This window comes from Scyliorhinus torazame, chromosome 13 (assembly GCF_047496885.1).
Source record: "Scyliorhinus torazame isolate Kashiwa2021f chromosome 13, sScyTor2.1, whole genome shotgun sequence".
Taxonomy (NCBI): Eukaryota; Metazoa; Chordata; class Chondrichthyes; order Carcharhiniformes; family Scyliorhinidae; genus Scyliorhinus; species Scyliorhinus torazame.
In genome coordinates, this window is record NC_092719.1 from 68,095,243 (window position 1) to 68,110,789 (window position 15,547).

Genomic DNA, 15,547 nt, shown 5'->3' on the forward strand with positions numbered 1-15,547 from the left:
AGGCTCCAGCTCCAGACACAATGCCCCTGGAGTCACCACCTGCAACACCGTGCCTGCCACACTGCCAGAGCTGAGGAGGTTGAAGAGAACGATCTGGCCTCCAGAAAGACTGAATATGTAATGACCCCACGCCGCCCCCGCTGGACTTGATTTTTTAACAGGGGGTGAATGTGGTGAATGTATTCACCATAATGCATGACACAAACCATTGTATCCACCTAATGTAATCTTTGACCTGGAAGTGGTGATACGAGCTGCTTCCAGGCACTGTACTGTAAACCCTGGTGGGCTCTGCCTCTGGCTCCGCCCTCACCGGGGCCATATATAACCTGGCCACCTGCGGGTGGCACTCATCTGCACAACCGACTCTGGCTAGGCAAGAGCACGACTAATAAAGCCTTATGTTCACTCGCTCTCTCGGCCTCTTGGTGAATTGAAGGTATATCACCCATCTTTAGCACCGTCAAACATCCTGGATGTTGTTTCAATCTTGCCATGACTGTTGAAATGTTGCCGTTTTATTTTGGAAGCAGCAATAGCATTAATTCAGGAATGTAGAGGTGTGAATTTCAAGTTTACTGGGTGCAAAGTATACTCTTCTGATCTGAGTGTAAACTTCAGATTAAATAAGGTTGACTGTACAGTTGTGACAGAACAAGAATTATTCCAAACATTGTGTGCCATAATCTGGGGGTCACATAAAGTTTTGAAATTAAACAGAAATCTTATTCTAAAATGTGGTTATATTCCCATCCCTGTTGCTTCTGATCTGTATTGGAGTAGAACTTAAGAGGATAAGCTTAAAAATTTATACATTGCTAATGAACAAATAATGCACACAGCGCACTAAACCTTCCACATTTTATTGCAAGTAAATAATGATTACAAGAGAGTAGCTGGTCAAAATGTTTAAAGCAATGTAGTAAGTGTGAGGGTTTCCACAGTAAAATCATGTTCCTGAATCAATTATCACAGGTTCCTTTCATACATATTAGAAATGCTAAGGACATAATTGTCCTGGTGATGGATGGAGAGCGAATCTGATAAGTGGAAGTGTTCTGTAACTGTCACAAGACACAGTAGGTTTACATAAAAACTAGTTGCAGCCACCTGGAGGATTCGAGATGATGCATGTATTTACCCCAGTTCCACTTTCCCCACCCCTCCTCCATCTCCGTTCCCCCAGGAAAGAGAGATGGCTCTGGATCCCTGCTGCAGATCACCATTCAGCAATTTCTATTACAAATGCTTAAGTGTGAAAATTGGGCAAGGATGAGATTGAATGTGATGCTGCCACAGTTGGAGAGCTCCCACCGCTCATGTGACTAACAGGCACTTGGGGCGGCATGATGGCACAGTGGTTAGCATGGCGGCCTCACAGCGCCAGGGACCCTGGTTCAATTCCGGCCTTGGGTGACTGTGTGGAATTTGCTCGTTCTCCCGTGCCTGCGTGGGTTTCCTCCGGGTGCTCCGGCTTCCTCCCACTGTCCAAAGATGTGCAGGTTAGGTGGATTGACCATGGTCAATGCATGGGGTTACAAGGATAGCGTGGGGGAGTGGCCTAGGTACAGTGCTCTTTCGGAGCGTTGGCACAGGCTCCATGGCCCGCATGGCCTCCTTCACTGTATGGATTCTATGGATTCACTTGCATGAGGGAGTATGGCTCAGTCACCCAGCAGGATGGCCGGGAATAAAATCAACACTAAAGGCATCTATTCAGTTGTAGTTGAACCTTTTTTTTCACTTGAATCAAAAGATGTTTATTGATATTGTGGGTTGGGAATGAGATCTGTGAATGTTCATAACTAACTAAATATTTGCTTTAAAGGGAAAAGCGTTTTCTGTACTTTCAATGTTTTTTCTTTCAGTCACACACCTCTCAATGTATTCCACTTTTTTGTATTAATAAAAATCTGAAGTAAATCTGCTTTGTTGTGGTCATCTCTTAATAAACTGGGACTTACCTTTCAGCTGAGTTTACTTGGGTACGAGTGGAAAGTCGGACTGTAAACTCCGTTCAGTACAGGATTTTTAAGTCTTAAAGGGAGGATGGCTCATTATGAAGAAAAGTGATAGTGAAGTATTAGAAGCAAAATCTGATTCGGAATTGCTAAAGGTGCTAAACTTTATCCTATTGTAATTGATTTATTAGTTGTATTTCACTTAAATTTGAATTTGTTTTTACCTAACTCATGGTGATTGGCGGAATTCTGTAACAGTGTCCACAAGAACACCATATCCTCATGAAAGAATTTACAAGAATCATCATTTAAACACAAAATATTTGGTTAAAGAAATTGAAGATAGGATTCAGGAACTGGCTCTGCTGTTCAGTGAAGGATTGGTCAGGTTACCTGTAGCCTATTGCTTAGTCTTAACCACAAAGTTGTTGGGGTTTTGTAAAAATATGAAGAGTAATAGTGGTCTCTCCAAAGTGGTCCAGCAACTTTGACCTTGAAGTGGGAAATGGCTCAGAAGGGCACTTGGCACAGAAGCTGGCTGCCTGACACACAAGATGGAGACACAGAGAATAAAGCAGACATAACTGTTGCCTGGGGCCCAGCGGGGTGCCAGTAGGACAGATAGGAACAGATCCAGGACAAAGGGAGCCAGACAGGAAGATTAAGAAATACATAAATGCGGGACAACATTGAATAAATCTGACTTCAGCCAAGGTGTACACAATGATATGCTAATACGAATGTCTTGGGCCATTTCCTAAAACAAAGGGACAATCGATACTGCTTTCCTGCTGCTACCTGTAACCTGTAAAACCTCTTTAACTATAACCATGTGTAAATGGCAAAACGCTTACAAATAGTGATGTACAATCTATAAAATGTTTAAAGATAACAAGGTGATAATTGTTTTGTATCTGGGTTCATTGTGAACCCAAAGTATAAAATTAATGACTGCCATTCAAGCCACGAGAAAGGCTGGCTACCGTACCGCGGGGTACGTACGCTTTCTCCCGAAGCTTCGTGTAACAATAAAACAGCACTGATTTGAACACAGCAAGTCTGACTCCTGAAGTAGTTGATTTTTCCCACAACATATTGGCGTAGTCTGGCAGGATCGTACTTCTGGTGAGTTCCAATCGAAGGCCTCGATTGGAAAGCCGGGGTAAAGATCCTTTTGAATCTGCAGGAGTCAGACAGGTCAAAAGGTGCAGTTTAAAATAGGTACCTATAGTGATAAGCATAGTGATATAAGTCTTGACTGTATAGTGACATGATAATAGATCAGATTTGGTACTAACTGCTGATCAACAAATGGACAAGGTAGTGCTGCCCCAAACGCCCAGCCTTAGACTGGCTGTCAAGAGGAGGAATCTCCCACGCGAAGGTCAGGATTTGAAGTGGGTATTGAGGCACCAAAGGCACTAAGGATTGTGAAGCACAAGTGGCAGAAATCGGCTAACCCCGAACTCTGTAGTGACGAACAAACGCAGAGTTCTTGTATGAAAGTAGAGCATAAGTTGGGTACTGGGCTGTCAAATGTCTTATTAGCGGTGCGGAAAAGGAGCTGATCAACTCTGACCGAGAGCCGAACTCCGGTGGAGAAGCACGTTGCCAAGGTGGTAATAGTGGACACCGTGAGTATAAGTCAAACCCTTAGAGATGGTAGCAATAGTAATAGTGGCTGTGGGGTAGTGAAGTCCCTCCAGTAGAGAGCACACTTTACTCACAGTAACCGGGGGTATTGAAGTCTGCGAGATGGCAGGCAATGATATAAAAAGGGGATCTGCAGGTTCTCTTATCGAGACATATATGACAGACAGACAAGCGTTGATAAAAAAAAGATGAAGAAGGACGGCTGGGACACTTCCCAGACCTTAGAACAACAGAGGGTTTGGATAGACAAAGAGAAGAGAAACAAGACGAAAAGGATAGGAATAATGTTAGTACATCAGTTAGCAGGACTAATTGAGCAAGTAGGCACCACTACTGAAAAGTGGAAGGAAGACAAAGAGAAGATCAGGGAATTAGAATCTAGAGTAAGAGAACTGGAGAAACACAACCACGTGTTGAGAGAACAACAAGGGAGAGGGGAAACCGATCCCCTACCCCCTTACGAGCCCACACAGCAGGGGCCAACCGCCCCTCTGGCAGGGTGGGGTGCGTTAGAATACAATTTAGCGCCAGTAACCCGAGGGGGAACAGATGCACAGCCAAAAGCGAATTATAAACCCTTTACCCCAGGTGAGAGACAGCAGATAATGGCTTCCCTGGGCAAATTATAACCTAGAAGCGCAAACACCAAATTCTGGGAAGAATTAGACACAATCTGGGTAGGACACCAGTTACACCTAAGAGACGTACAACCGCTGGTCAGGGCAGCCTGTCCAGCAGATAAGTGGAGGCAGGTAGCTGGCGTACCCGCCACTCCTGCAGCCCAGGATTATAACGGGGGACGGTGGACACATGCCGTCGCTTTAACAGCAGAGATAGATGCACAGCAGGACCCCTTCGCCCAATTTAAAATGGAAATCCAGAGAGTGTTAGGGAACGCTCCCACTAACTGGAGCAAGATCACTACCACAAGACAGCAGAAAGGGGAAGGAGCTTCTGAATATGGGGAACGATTGTTCCACATGTACCAAGAGTGCTCAGGGCAAGGGAACCCATGCCATGGGGACCGGGCGTTCATCCAAGCTTTTAAAGATGGACTCTCTAGTGCCCACCAGGCTCTCCTAAAAATGGGAGTGATTATGTCCCAGGATTACGACGAGTTGGTAGAGTGGGCTAGCGGTGTACAGGTAGAGGAGACATCCCAGGTCAGAGCAAGACCAGAAAGAGTAGCAACCCCCAGTAACGGGAACTGGGCCAAGCCGAAACTGACCTGCCACAATTGTGGCCGGCAAGGGCACTATGCGAGGGATTGCGGGGCCCCACAGAAAGGAGACAGACCAGGAGACAGGAAGAGACAACCTGGATTGGTTGAATTTCAAAGGAAACCAAGCAGCTGATGCAGCAGCACAACTGGCTCCGAAACAAAAAACAATTAGCGAGCTACCAATAGCAGCTACTGAACCAGTAGAAGAAGATATAGATATTAGGGAATTACAGGAGAACACCCCAAGTGAGGAGAGAGAGAGATGGGAAGCGCAAGGTGCAGCCAAAGGGGCTGATAATGTTTGGAGATGAGAGGATAAGGTGATAGCACCGGAATGCATACAGAACACCCTCTTGGAAATACACCGTGGGCTCTCGCATGTGGGTAGAGAGGCCATGATAACCAGCTTAGGAAGAGAATGGTGGTGGAAAGGGATGGGAAGAGACGTAGCCCGACACTGCCACCGATGCGTGATATGGGCACAACACAACCCTGGTAAACCCATAAAAATTAAAATGGGACACCAACCCAGACCCAAGGGACCCTGGGAACACCTGCAAATGGATTTCACAGGGCCACTACCACAATCCCATGGAAAAACCTATTGTCTGGTCATCATAGACCAATTCACCCGGTGGGTAGAAGCATTTCCTACCAGAAATTGTACTGCTACCACAGTAGCCAGAATATTGGCAGAGGAAGTAATCCCTAGATGGGGAATGCCCCTACAAATTGATTCGGACCAGGGGACACACTTCACTGGGAAAGTGATGAAAACAGTATGTAAGCTGATGGGGATAAAACAAAAATTCCATATCCCCTGTCATCCACAGAGCTCTGGGATGGTGGAACGTATGAATAGAACACTTAAGAATACATTAGCTAAAGCCATGCAAACATCGGGAAAAATGTGGACAGAGGTATTGCCCACTATACTAATGAGTCTAAGAGCTTGAATAAATCTGACTTCAGTCAAGGTGTACACAATGAAATGCTAATACGAATGTATTGGGCCATTTCCTAAAACAAAGGGACAATCGATACTGCTTTCCTGCTGCTACCTGTAACCTGTAAAACCTCTTTAACTATAACCATGTGTAAATGGCAAAACGCTTACAAATAGCGATGTACAGTCTATAAAACGTTTAAAGATAACAAGGTGATAATTGTTTTGTATCTGGGCTCATTGTGAACCCAAAGTATAAAATGAATGACTGCCATTCAAACTAAGAGAAAGGCTGGCTACCGTACCGCGGGGTACGTACGCTTTCTCCCGAAGCTTCGTGTAACAATAAAACTGCACTGATTTGAACACAGCAAGTCTGACTCCTGAAGTGGTTGATTTTTCCCACAACAATCTGCTACCTGGCATTTTAAAAATGGAATTACACTTCCAACTGATATGACATAAGATATTCAAGGAATGGTCTACCACTTGAATGCTGTATGTCCTGAGCTAGTTGTAGAGATAAGCTCAATAAATTAGAACAAAGATTTGGAATGATAAAGTTAGCCTGCAGCTGTCCCTGATGCTTCATCCAGCAGCCTTGAGTGGTCAAAAGAGAGTACGCTTAAATCAAGTCCAGGAGAATTGCTAATGGGCAGTTTTAAAATCCTCATTTCATTATCTGACTATCTTCTGCAATTGTTTCATGTTGTTGGGAATGGTGAAATTCCCCAATGGCGGCACAGTGGCATAGTGGTTAGCACTGCTGCTCACAGCGCTAGGGACCTGGGTTCAAATCCGACCTCGGGTGACTATCTGTGTGGAGTTTGTACGTTCTCCCTGTGTCTGCGTGGGTTTCCTCTGGATGCTCCGGTTTCCTCCCACAGTCCAAAGACATGCAGGTTAGGTGGATTGGCCATGATATAATTGCCCTTTATTATACAGGGATGTGCAGGTTAGGTTACGGGATAGGGCACAGTGGATCGGTGCAGACTTGATGGGCTGAATGGCCTCCTGCACTGTCATGATTCTATGATGGTGAATTTTCCCAGTGTGAGTAATGTTGGTATCTAACAGAGGAGCTTTAAATATTTACATGACATATTGTATGTTCCGGTCTAGTCTTCAAGGAGTAAACTGGAATTTTGAGTTATTTTGCTGATTTATGTTTCATAAAGTGTCTGTAACATCTTATTTCAATAAATTACTTATGACTTTTGGTTCAAGAATTTAGTTTTACTATTTTTTCCCCTTCATAAGGTATTGAATCTTCTACAATGGTCAATATATTGAAATCATTGGCCATGATCACTTGTGCGTATCAGTGTCCTTCGTATATACAGCACTTTACTTCCTATTGTTACAATTTTTTGTATCACAATTCTTATATTCATGCTATAATAAAATTTGCCTGGTTATCATAGAATGTACAGTATCATAAAATGTACAGTGCAGAAGGAGGCCATTTGGCCCATCGAGTCTGCACTGGCTCTTCGAAAGAGCACCCTACCCAAGGTCAACACCTCCACCCTATTCCCATAACCCAGTAACCCCACCCAACACTAAGGGAAATTTTGGACACTAAGGGCAATTAATCCTGGCCAATCCACCTAACCTGCACATCATTGGACTGTGGGAGGAAACCGGAGCACCCGGAGGAAACCCACGCACACACGGGGAGGATGTGCAGACTCCGCACAGACAGTGACCCAAGCCAGAATCGAACCTGGGACCCTGGAGCTGTGAAGCAATTGTGCTATCCACAAGGCTACCGTGCTGCCCAATCATCACCTGGAATTGCATAATAGGGCGTACCTTTTCTTATTCCAACAAATTGTTCAAAAGTTGCATTACAGTTTAGCCAGGTTTATTTCTGGAGGGACAGCATTGACAAGTCGGGAGGTTATGCTAAACCTTGGCTAGACCACTATGTGCAGTCCTGGTCACCATATTACAAAAACACTATAATAATAATCTTTATTTGGGTCACAAGTAGGCTTACATTAATACTGCAATGAAGTTACTGTGAAAATCCCCTAGTCTCCGCACTCTGGCACCTGTTCGGGTACACTGAGGGGGAATTCTGAATGTCCAGTTCACCTAACAAGCACGTCTTTTCGGGACTTGTGGGAGGAACCCGGAGGAAACCCGCGCAGATGGGAGTGGGGGGGTGGGGGGGGGGGGGGGTGGGAGCGGGCAGACGCTGCACAGACAATGACCAAGGATAGGAATCAAACTCAGGTCCCTGCCGCTGTGAAGCAACAGTGCTAACCACTATGCTACCATGCCACCCCGTGTAGACCCACTGGAGAGGGAGCAGGGAAGACTCAAAAAGATGATACCAGAAATGCTTGGGTGTACATGTTAGGAAAGGGTTGACAGGCTGGGTCCCTTCTCTTTCTTGAAAGCAGAAGACGGAGGGGTGACCTAATAGACATGGAACCATAGAGTTCCTACAGTGCAGAAGGAGGCCATTAAGCCCATTGAGTCTGCTCCGACCCTGTGAAAGAGCACCCGACCTAGGCTCACTCCCCCGTCTTATCCCCATAACCCCAACTAACCTACACCTTTGGACAATAAGGGGCAATTTAACATAGCCAGCCCAACTAACCTGCACATCTTTGAACGATAGGAGGAAACCGGAGCACCCGGAGGAAACCCACGCAGACACGGGGAGAACATACAAACTCCACACAGCCAGTGACCCAAGCCCAGAAGTGAACCGGAGTCTCTGGCTTTGTGAGGCCACCGAGCTGCTCCATATTTAAAATTATGAAAGGAATAATAGACTAAATACAAAGGGAATGTTTCCTCTTGAGGGGAAGAGCATAACTAGCTGCATCAATATCCGATACTTACCCAGAAAAGGGAATTCAGGAAAAACCCCTTATCCAAATAGTTGTGAGAATGTGGAACTCGCTACTACATTTCACATTCAGCAAACAGAGGTTGAAGTGAGTATTATAGATGCATTTATTTGGAAAGTAGACGAGCTGATGAGATAGAAAGGAACAGATGGTTTATGTGGTAGATTTCGATTAGAAAATATGGGGGAGGCCGTCGTGGCACGATGTGGTTGAGCCAAATGGACAATTTCTGAGCCATAAATGGGGAGGTGGATTAATAACCCAGAGACCCAGAGTAATACTCTGGGGATCTGGGTTCGAATCCCATGGTGCAATTTGAATTCAATAAAAATCTGGAATTAAAAGTCCAATGATGACCATTGAAGCCAGTGTGATAAAAAGTCATCTAGTTCAATTTAGGGAAGGAAATCTGCTGTCCTTACCTGGTCTGGCCAACATGTGACTCCAGACTCGCAGCAATGTGATTGACTCTTAAATGCCTCTGAAATGGCTGAGCATGCCACTCCAATCCAGGGCAATTAGGCATGGGCAACAAATGCTGGCCAGTCATGGATGTCCACATGCCATGAATGAATAAAATAAAATATCTGATTGATTCACGATTAATTACACAAAGACGAGAGTTGAATGCAATCGAGGCTTTATTACACAGAGATGTGTGGCCTCCTACAGCAGCTGGCAAAATGGCTGCTGTACGGGAGCACACATATTTATACTCCGCCTACTGCGCGGAGCCAGCAGGCAGGGAACTACCCCCGTACCTGTAGTACAGGCCCTTACCACAAATCACCTAATATATACAGCAGCGGTGACTACCACATTCACCCCCTGTTAAAATTGAGTCCGGCGTGGGTGGTGGAGAACTATATACAAGTACATGTTTTAAAATACAGAGAAACAAAATTGAGTCCAGCGGGGGTGGAGGAGAATTATACAGAAGGATGATGTTTTAAGAGTCCAGATCAAGTTACAGGTTCAGTCGGTCCGGAGCCTTGATCTGCACGCAGCGGTGGCGGTGATTCCGGTGCCGGTCTGGTCCTCGGTGACTCTGGGAGCATAGAATCATAGAATTTACAGTGCAGAAGGAGGCCATTCGGCCCATCGAGTCTGCACCGGCTCTTGGAAAGAGCACCCTACCCAAGGTCAACACCTCCACACTATCCCCATAACCCAGTAACCCCACCCAATACTAAGGGCAATTTTGGACACTAAGGGCAATTTATCATGGCCAATCCACCTAACCTGCACATCTTTGGACTGTGAGAGGAAACCGGAGCACCCGGAGGAAACCCACGCACACACGGGGAGAACGTGCAGACTCCGCACAGACAGTGACCCAAGCCGGAATTGAACCTTGGACCCTGGAGCTGTGAAGCAATTGTGCTATCCGCAATGCTACCGTGCTGCCCGGTATGTTGAAAGAGCATGTTGAAATCCTCTTCATCCTTGGGCATGGGCAGGGGGAGGACGGATTATCCTGGGGTGGAGGTTGCGGCTGGGTGCACCGGGGGAGGGGAAGGTGGCGGCGGGCCAGAGGGATGTGTGTGTGTGTGGAACCTGCTGGTGCCAGGTCCCTGAGGGAGACAGTATCTTGGCGGCCATCGGGGTAGGCTACGTAGGCGTACTGTGGGTTGGCATGGAGTAGCTGTACCCTTTCAACCAATGGGTCCGCCTTGTGGAGTCGTACGTGCTTATGGAGGAGTACGGGTCCTGGAGCTGTGAGCCAAGTCGGGAGCGACACCCCGGAGGTGGACTTTCTGGGGAAGGCGAAGAGACGTTCATGGGGTGTGTCATTAGTCGCAGTGTGTAGGAGCGACCGAATGGAGTGCAGTCCGTCGGGGAGGACCTCCTGCCAGCGGTAGGCCGGGAGATTTCTGGACCGTAGGGCCAGCTGGATGGCCCTCCAGACCATCTCTTTCTCCCTCTCTACCTACCCGTTTCCCCGGGGGTTATAGCTGGTCGTCCTGCTGGAGGCTATACCCTTGTTGAGCAGGAACTGACGCAGCTCATCGCTCATGAATGACAATCCCCTGTCACTGTGGACGTAGGCGGGGTAGTCGAACAGAGCGAAGATGGTGTTGAGGGCTTTGATGACGGTGGCAGACGTCATGTCGGGGCATGGGATGGCGAAAGGGAATCTGGAGTACTCATCGATCACACCGAGGAAGTATGTGTTACGGTCGGTGGAGGGAAGGGGCCCTTTGAAGTCCACGCTGAGGCGTTCAAAGGGGCGGGAGGCCTTCACCAGGCGCGCACGGTCTGGCCGGTAGAAGTGCGGTTTGCACTCCGTACAGACCTGGCAGTCTCTGGTGATTGCCCTGACTTCCTTGACGGAGTAGGGCAGATTGTGGGCCTTGATGAAGTCGTACAAACGTGTGACTCCCGGGTGACAAAGGTTGTCGTGCAAGATCCAGAGTCGGTCCACCTGTGCGCTGGCACATGTACCTCGGGATAGGGCATCTGGGGGCTCGTTGAGCTTACCGGGGCGATACAATATCTCGTAGTTGTAGGTGGAGAGCTCGATCCTCCACCTCAACATTTTATCGTTTTTGATCTTGCCCCGCTGTGTGTTGTTAAATATGAACGCTACCGACCGTTGGTCAGTGAGGAGAGTGAATCTCCTGCACCCCAGGTAATGCCTCCAATGCCGCACAGCTTCAACGATGGCTTGGTCTTCTTTTTCGATGGAGTAGTGCTGAATTTTGGAGGCATGAAGGGTTCATGAAAAGAATGCCACGGGTCTGCCTACCTGGTTGAGGGTGGCGGCTAGAGCGACGTCTGATGCGTCGCTCTTGACTTGAAATGGTAACGTCTCGTCGACTGCGTGCATCGCGGCCTTGGCGATGTCAGCCTTAATACGGTTGAAGGCCTGGTGAGCCTTGGCCGTTAGGTGAAAAAGAGTGGATTGGATGAGTGGGCGGGCCTTGTCCGCATGATTTGGGACCCACTGTGTATAGAAAGAAAAGAACCCCAGGCAACGTTTGAGGGCCTTGGGGCAGTGGGGGAGGGGGAGTTTCATGAGGGGGCGCATGCGGTCAGGATCGGGCCCCAGAACTCCGTTCTGGACCACATAGCCGAGGATGGCTAAGTGGTTTGTGCTAAACATGCACTTCTCCTTGTTATAAGTTAGGTTGAGAAGAGCGGCGGTGTGGAGAAATTTGGCAAGGTTGGTGTTATGGTCCTGCTGATCGTGGCCGCAGATGGTGACATTGTCTGGGTACGGGAAAGTGGCCCGTAGCCCGTACCGGTCGACCATTCATTCCATTTCCCGTTGGAAAACCGAGATCCAGTTGGTGACGCCAAAGGGAACCCTAAGAAAGTGGTAGAGGCGGCCATCTGCCTCGAAGGTGGTGCATGGGCGGTCCGCCTTACGGATGGGGAGCTGGTGGTCCACAGTTGAGAAGACCATATCAGATATGCGTGGGAGGGGGTACGCGTCGAGCTGCGTGTACCTATTGATGGTCTGGCTGTAGTCCACGACCATTCTGTGTTTCTCCCCAATTTTCACCACTACCACTTGGGCTCTCCGGGGGCTGTTGCTGCCCTCGATGATGCCTTCCCGAAGCAGACCTAATGAAGGTCCTGTCCTGGGTGCTGCTCCTGGTGGCAACGGGTTTATAATCTGGGGTTAAGTTTGCAAATAGGGAAGGTGGGTCGACCTTTAGGGTCGCGAGGCCGCACACAGTAAGGGCTGGTAGGGGCCCACCGAATTTCAATCTAAGGCTCTGGACGTTGCACTGGAAGTCCAGGCCGAGTAGCAAGGCAACGCAAAGGTTGGGGAGGATGTAGAGGCGGAAGCCACTAAACTCCACACCCTGGACAGTGAGAGTGGCTATGCAGTACCCCCTGATTGCCACGGAGTGGGACCCGGAGGCCAGGGAGATTCTCTGAATGGCGGGGTGTACTGCGAGGGAGCCTCGCCTTACCGTATCGGGATGGATGAAGCTCTCGGTCCTGCCAGAGTCCAGCAGGCAGGAGATCTCGTGCCCATCGATTTTCACATTTGTAGAGGCGCTTGCTAGGTTGTGTGGGCGAGACTGGTCAACCGTGACCGAGGCAGACGCGGCTGGTCGTCGATGGTGGCAGACGATGGGGTGCCTGGGGATCATGGGTCCTGGTACGATGGCAGCGCCCACGGGCCGCATGTGCCGTGGGGGAGACAAGATGGCGGCGCTTGATGGTCCTGGGGAGGACAAGATGGCGGTGCCCATGGGCCGCACGCGGTGGGGGTCGAACAAGATGGCGGCGCCCACGGGCCGCACGTGGTCCAAGGGGGGGAAGATGGTGGTGCCCACTGGCCGTGCATGGTCCGAGGAGGGGAAGATACTGGCGGTACGTGGGGGGGGATCGGAACAATAGCGGCAACTGAGCGGGACTGGCACACCGCAGCGAAATGTCCCTTCTTGCCGCAGCCTTGCAAAGGGCGCTCCTGGCCGGGCAGCGTTGTCGGGGGTGTTTTGGCTGCCCACAGAAGTAACATTTGGGGCCCCTGGGGTTGGTTGGCTGCCGCGCGGCACAGGCGTGGGGTTGGCTGAGTGGGGTCCCCGATGGGGCGGCCGTCTGCGGAGTCCATTATGCGTAGGGGGGGTGGGCCGCGCGGCCGGTGGTGTAGGCCTGGATGTTGCGCAAGGCGACCGTCAGCGAGAGCGCTAGCTTTTTGGTTGCCGCGAGGTCGAGCGTGGCCCCTTCTAAAAGGCGTTGGCGGATGAAATCTGACCCTATCCCCATAACAAAAGCGTCTCTCATGAGCAAGTTCGAGTGTTCCGTGGCCGTGAAGGCCTGACAGTCACAGTCTCTGACTAGGGGAATTAGAGCACGCCAGAAATCTTCTACTGACTCACCAGGGAGTTGACTCCGAGTGGAGAGGATGTGTTTGGCGTAAAGCGTGTTAGCCCGCTGAGCGTAGTTTTCTTTCAGTAGCGCCATGGAAGCACGGTAGCATTGTGGATAGCACAATTGCTTCACAGCTCCAGGGTCCCAGGTTCGATTCCGGCTTGGGTCACTGTCTGTGCGGAGTCTGCACATCCTCCCCGTGTGTGCGTGGGTTTCCTCCGGGTGCTCCGGTTTCCTCCCACAGTCCAAAGATGTGCAGGTTAGGTGGATTGGGCATGATAAATTGCCCTTAGTGTCCAAAATTGCCCATAGTGTTGGGTGGGGTTACTGGGTTATGGGGATAGGATGGAGGTGTTGACCTTGGGTAGGGTGCTCTTTCCAAGAGCTGGTACAGACTCGATGGGCCGAATGGCCTCCTTCTGCACTGTAAATTCTATGATAATCTATGATGGCGTCATCGTAGGTCGTCGCGTCCTGGATAAGTGGAAAGACATTGGAGCTCAGCCGCGTGTAGAGGATCTGAATCATCTAAGCTTCCGGAATTGGTTCTGGTGCAGACCTGATGTAAGCTTCGAAACAGGCTAGCCAATGTTCAAAGTCCTTTTTGGTGTTGCCTGATTGCGGATCCAGCTGCAGGCGATCCGGCTTGATGCGGAGGTCCATCTTCTGAAAACTTTAGTGCAATAAATTGATGCACGATCAATTACACAAAGACGAGAGTTGAATGCAATCGAGGCTTTATTTTACTAAGATGTGTGGCCTCCTACAGCAGCTGGCGAAATGGCTGCTGTATAGGGAGCACACATATTTATACTCCGCCTACTGGGTGGAGCCAGCAGGCAGGGACTACCCCGTACCTGTTTTTCAGGGCCTTACCACACATCTCCTAATATATACAACAGTGGTGACTACCACACTGATGTAGCCTTGTATTCTGAAAACATTTTAGTTGACATTTTATCGGTTAAAGAAAAATGCTGATATCTCCAAAGGTTTGAACAAAATAAGCATTTAATGATGAAATTATAAATTAATCTATTGAATTGTTTTGTTTTTAATTTTTTAAAAAACTTTTCTTTACCAATGTCTTTGCTTCTCTTCACCCTGATCATTTTGCCTTGGCTTGGTTCCCTGTTGGCTGAATTTTGACTGTATTGTCTGAGAACATGCAATGTGGCTAATTTCCCAGGGCATATCGCTATTGTTGCATCAGCCACGCTGATAGAATATCTTTTTGTAAAATTCTAGCAAATTCTAGTTGTTTAGAAGGAAGAAAGGTTAGAGCTCAAATCTCGAAAGCTCTTCATTAGGTAAGATTTATATTGAGATTGTTGACTGGAGTGTGTATTCATGAAAAATTAATAGAATACTGTTTACGCCTCTCTGTTGCTTGTATTTTGTGCATTCACCAGCAAGATGCCTACTTCCTCATATTAATGGTTCAGGCTCCAAAAATAAAAATTCCAGTTTAATTTTAAAGCTGATTATTTATTTCACCTCTGCTATTTCGAGAGTTGGGAGAAGCAAATGTTCTCATTGCTGAGACTTGGGAAATTAAGGGCCGCATTATCAGGGCCTGAAATAGGCTGGGAGGTGGCCGGGAAAATGGTGGTGGTGTCGTGCATAGGGGTGTCTTCTCAATGCACCCGCCACCCCCCCCCCCCCCCCCCCCCCCCCCCCCCCGCTCTCCACACCATTCTGGGTGTCATATATATTCCCAAGATATGATGGGGGAAGGGGAAGAATTTGAGCCTGTGAATTTGTCTGTGCTTCTCAGCAGGCTAATTAAGATGACCGACAACCTTTCAAAAGTTTGTCTCCCTTCATGTTTTTTTCACTTTCCTGGAGATGGCCGTCGTTCGGGAGGTGCCTGCTTTGGTCCAGCTGAAGGCAAGTGTGGACTATATTGAGGGTGAGTCGTGGTGGCCAGAAAAAGATCAAAGGTGAGCATTTGTGCTTTTCATAGTTTAAAGGGCTTACTCTTTTGAAATTAAATTAGCAGAACCCCCCATCATTGATCAGGGTTAAGTCAGCATTAAAATCATTATCAATTCAGGAGGGCATC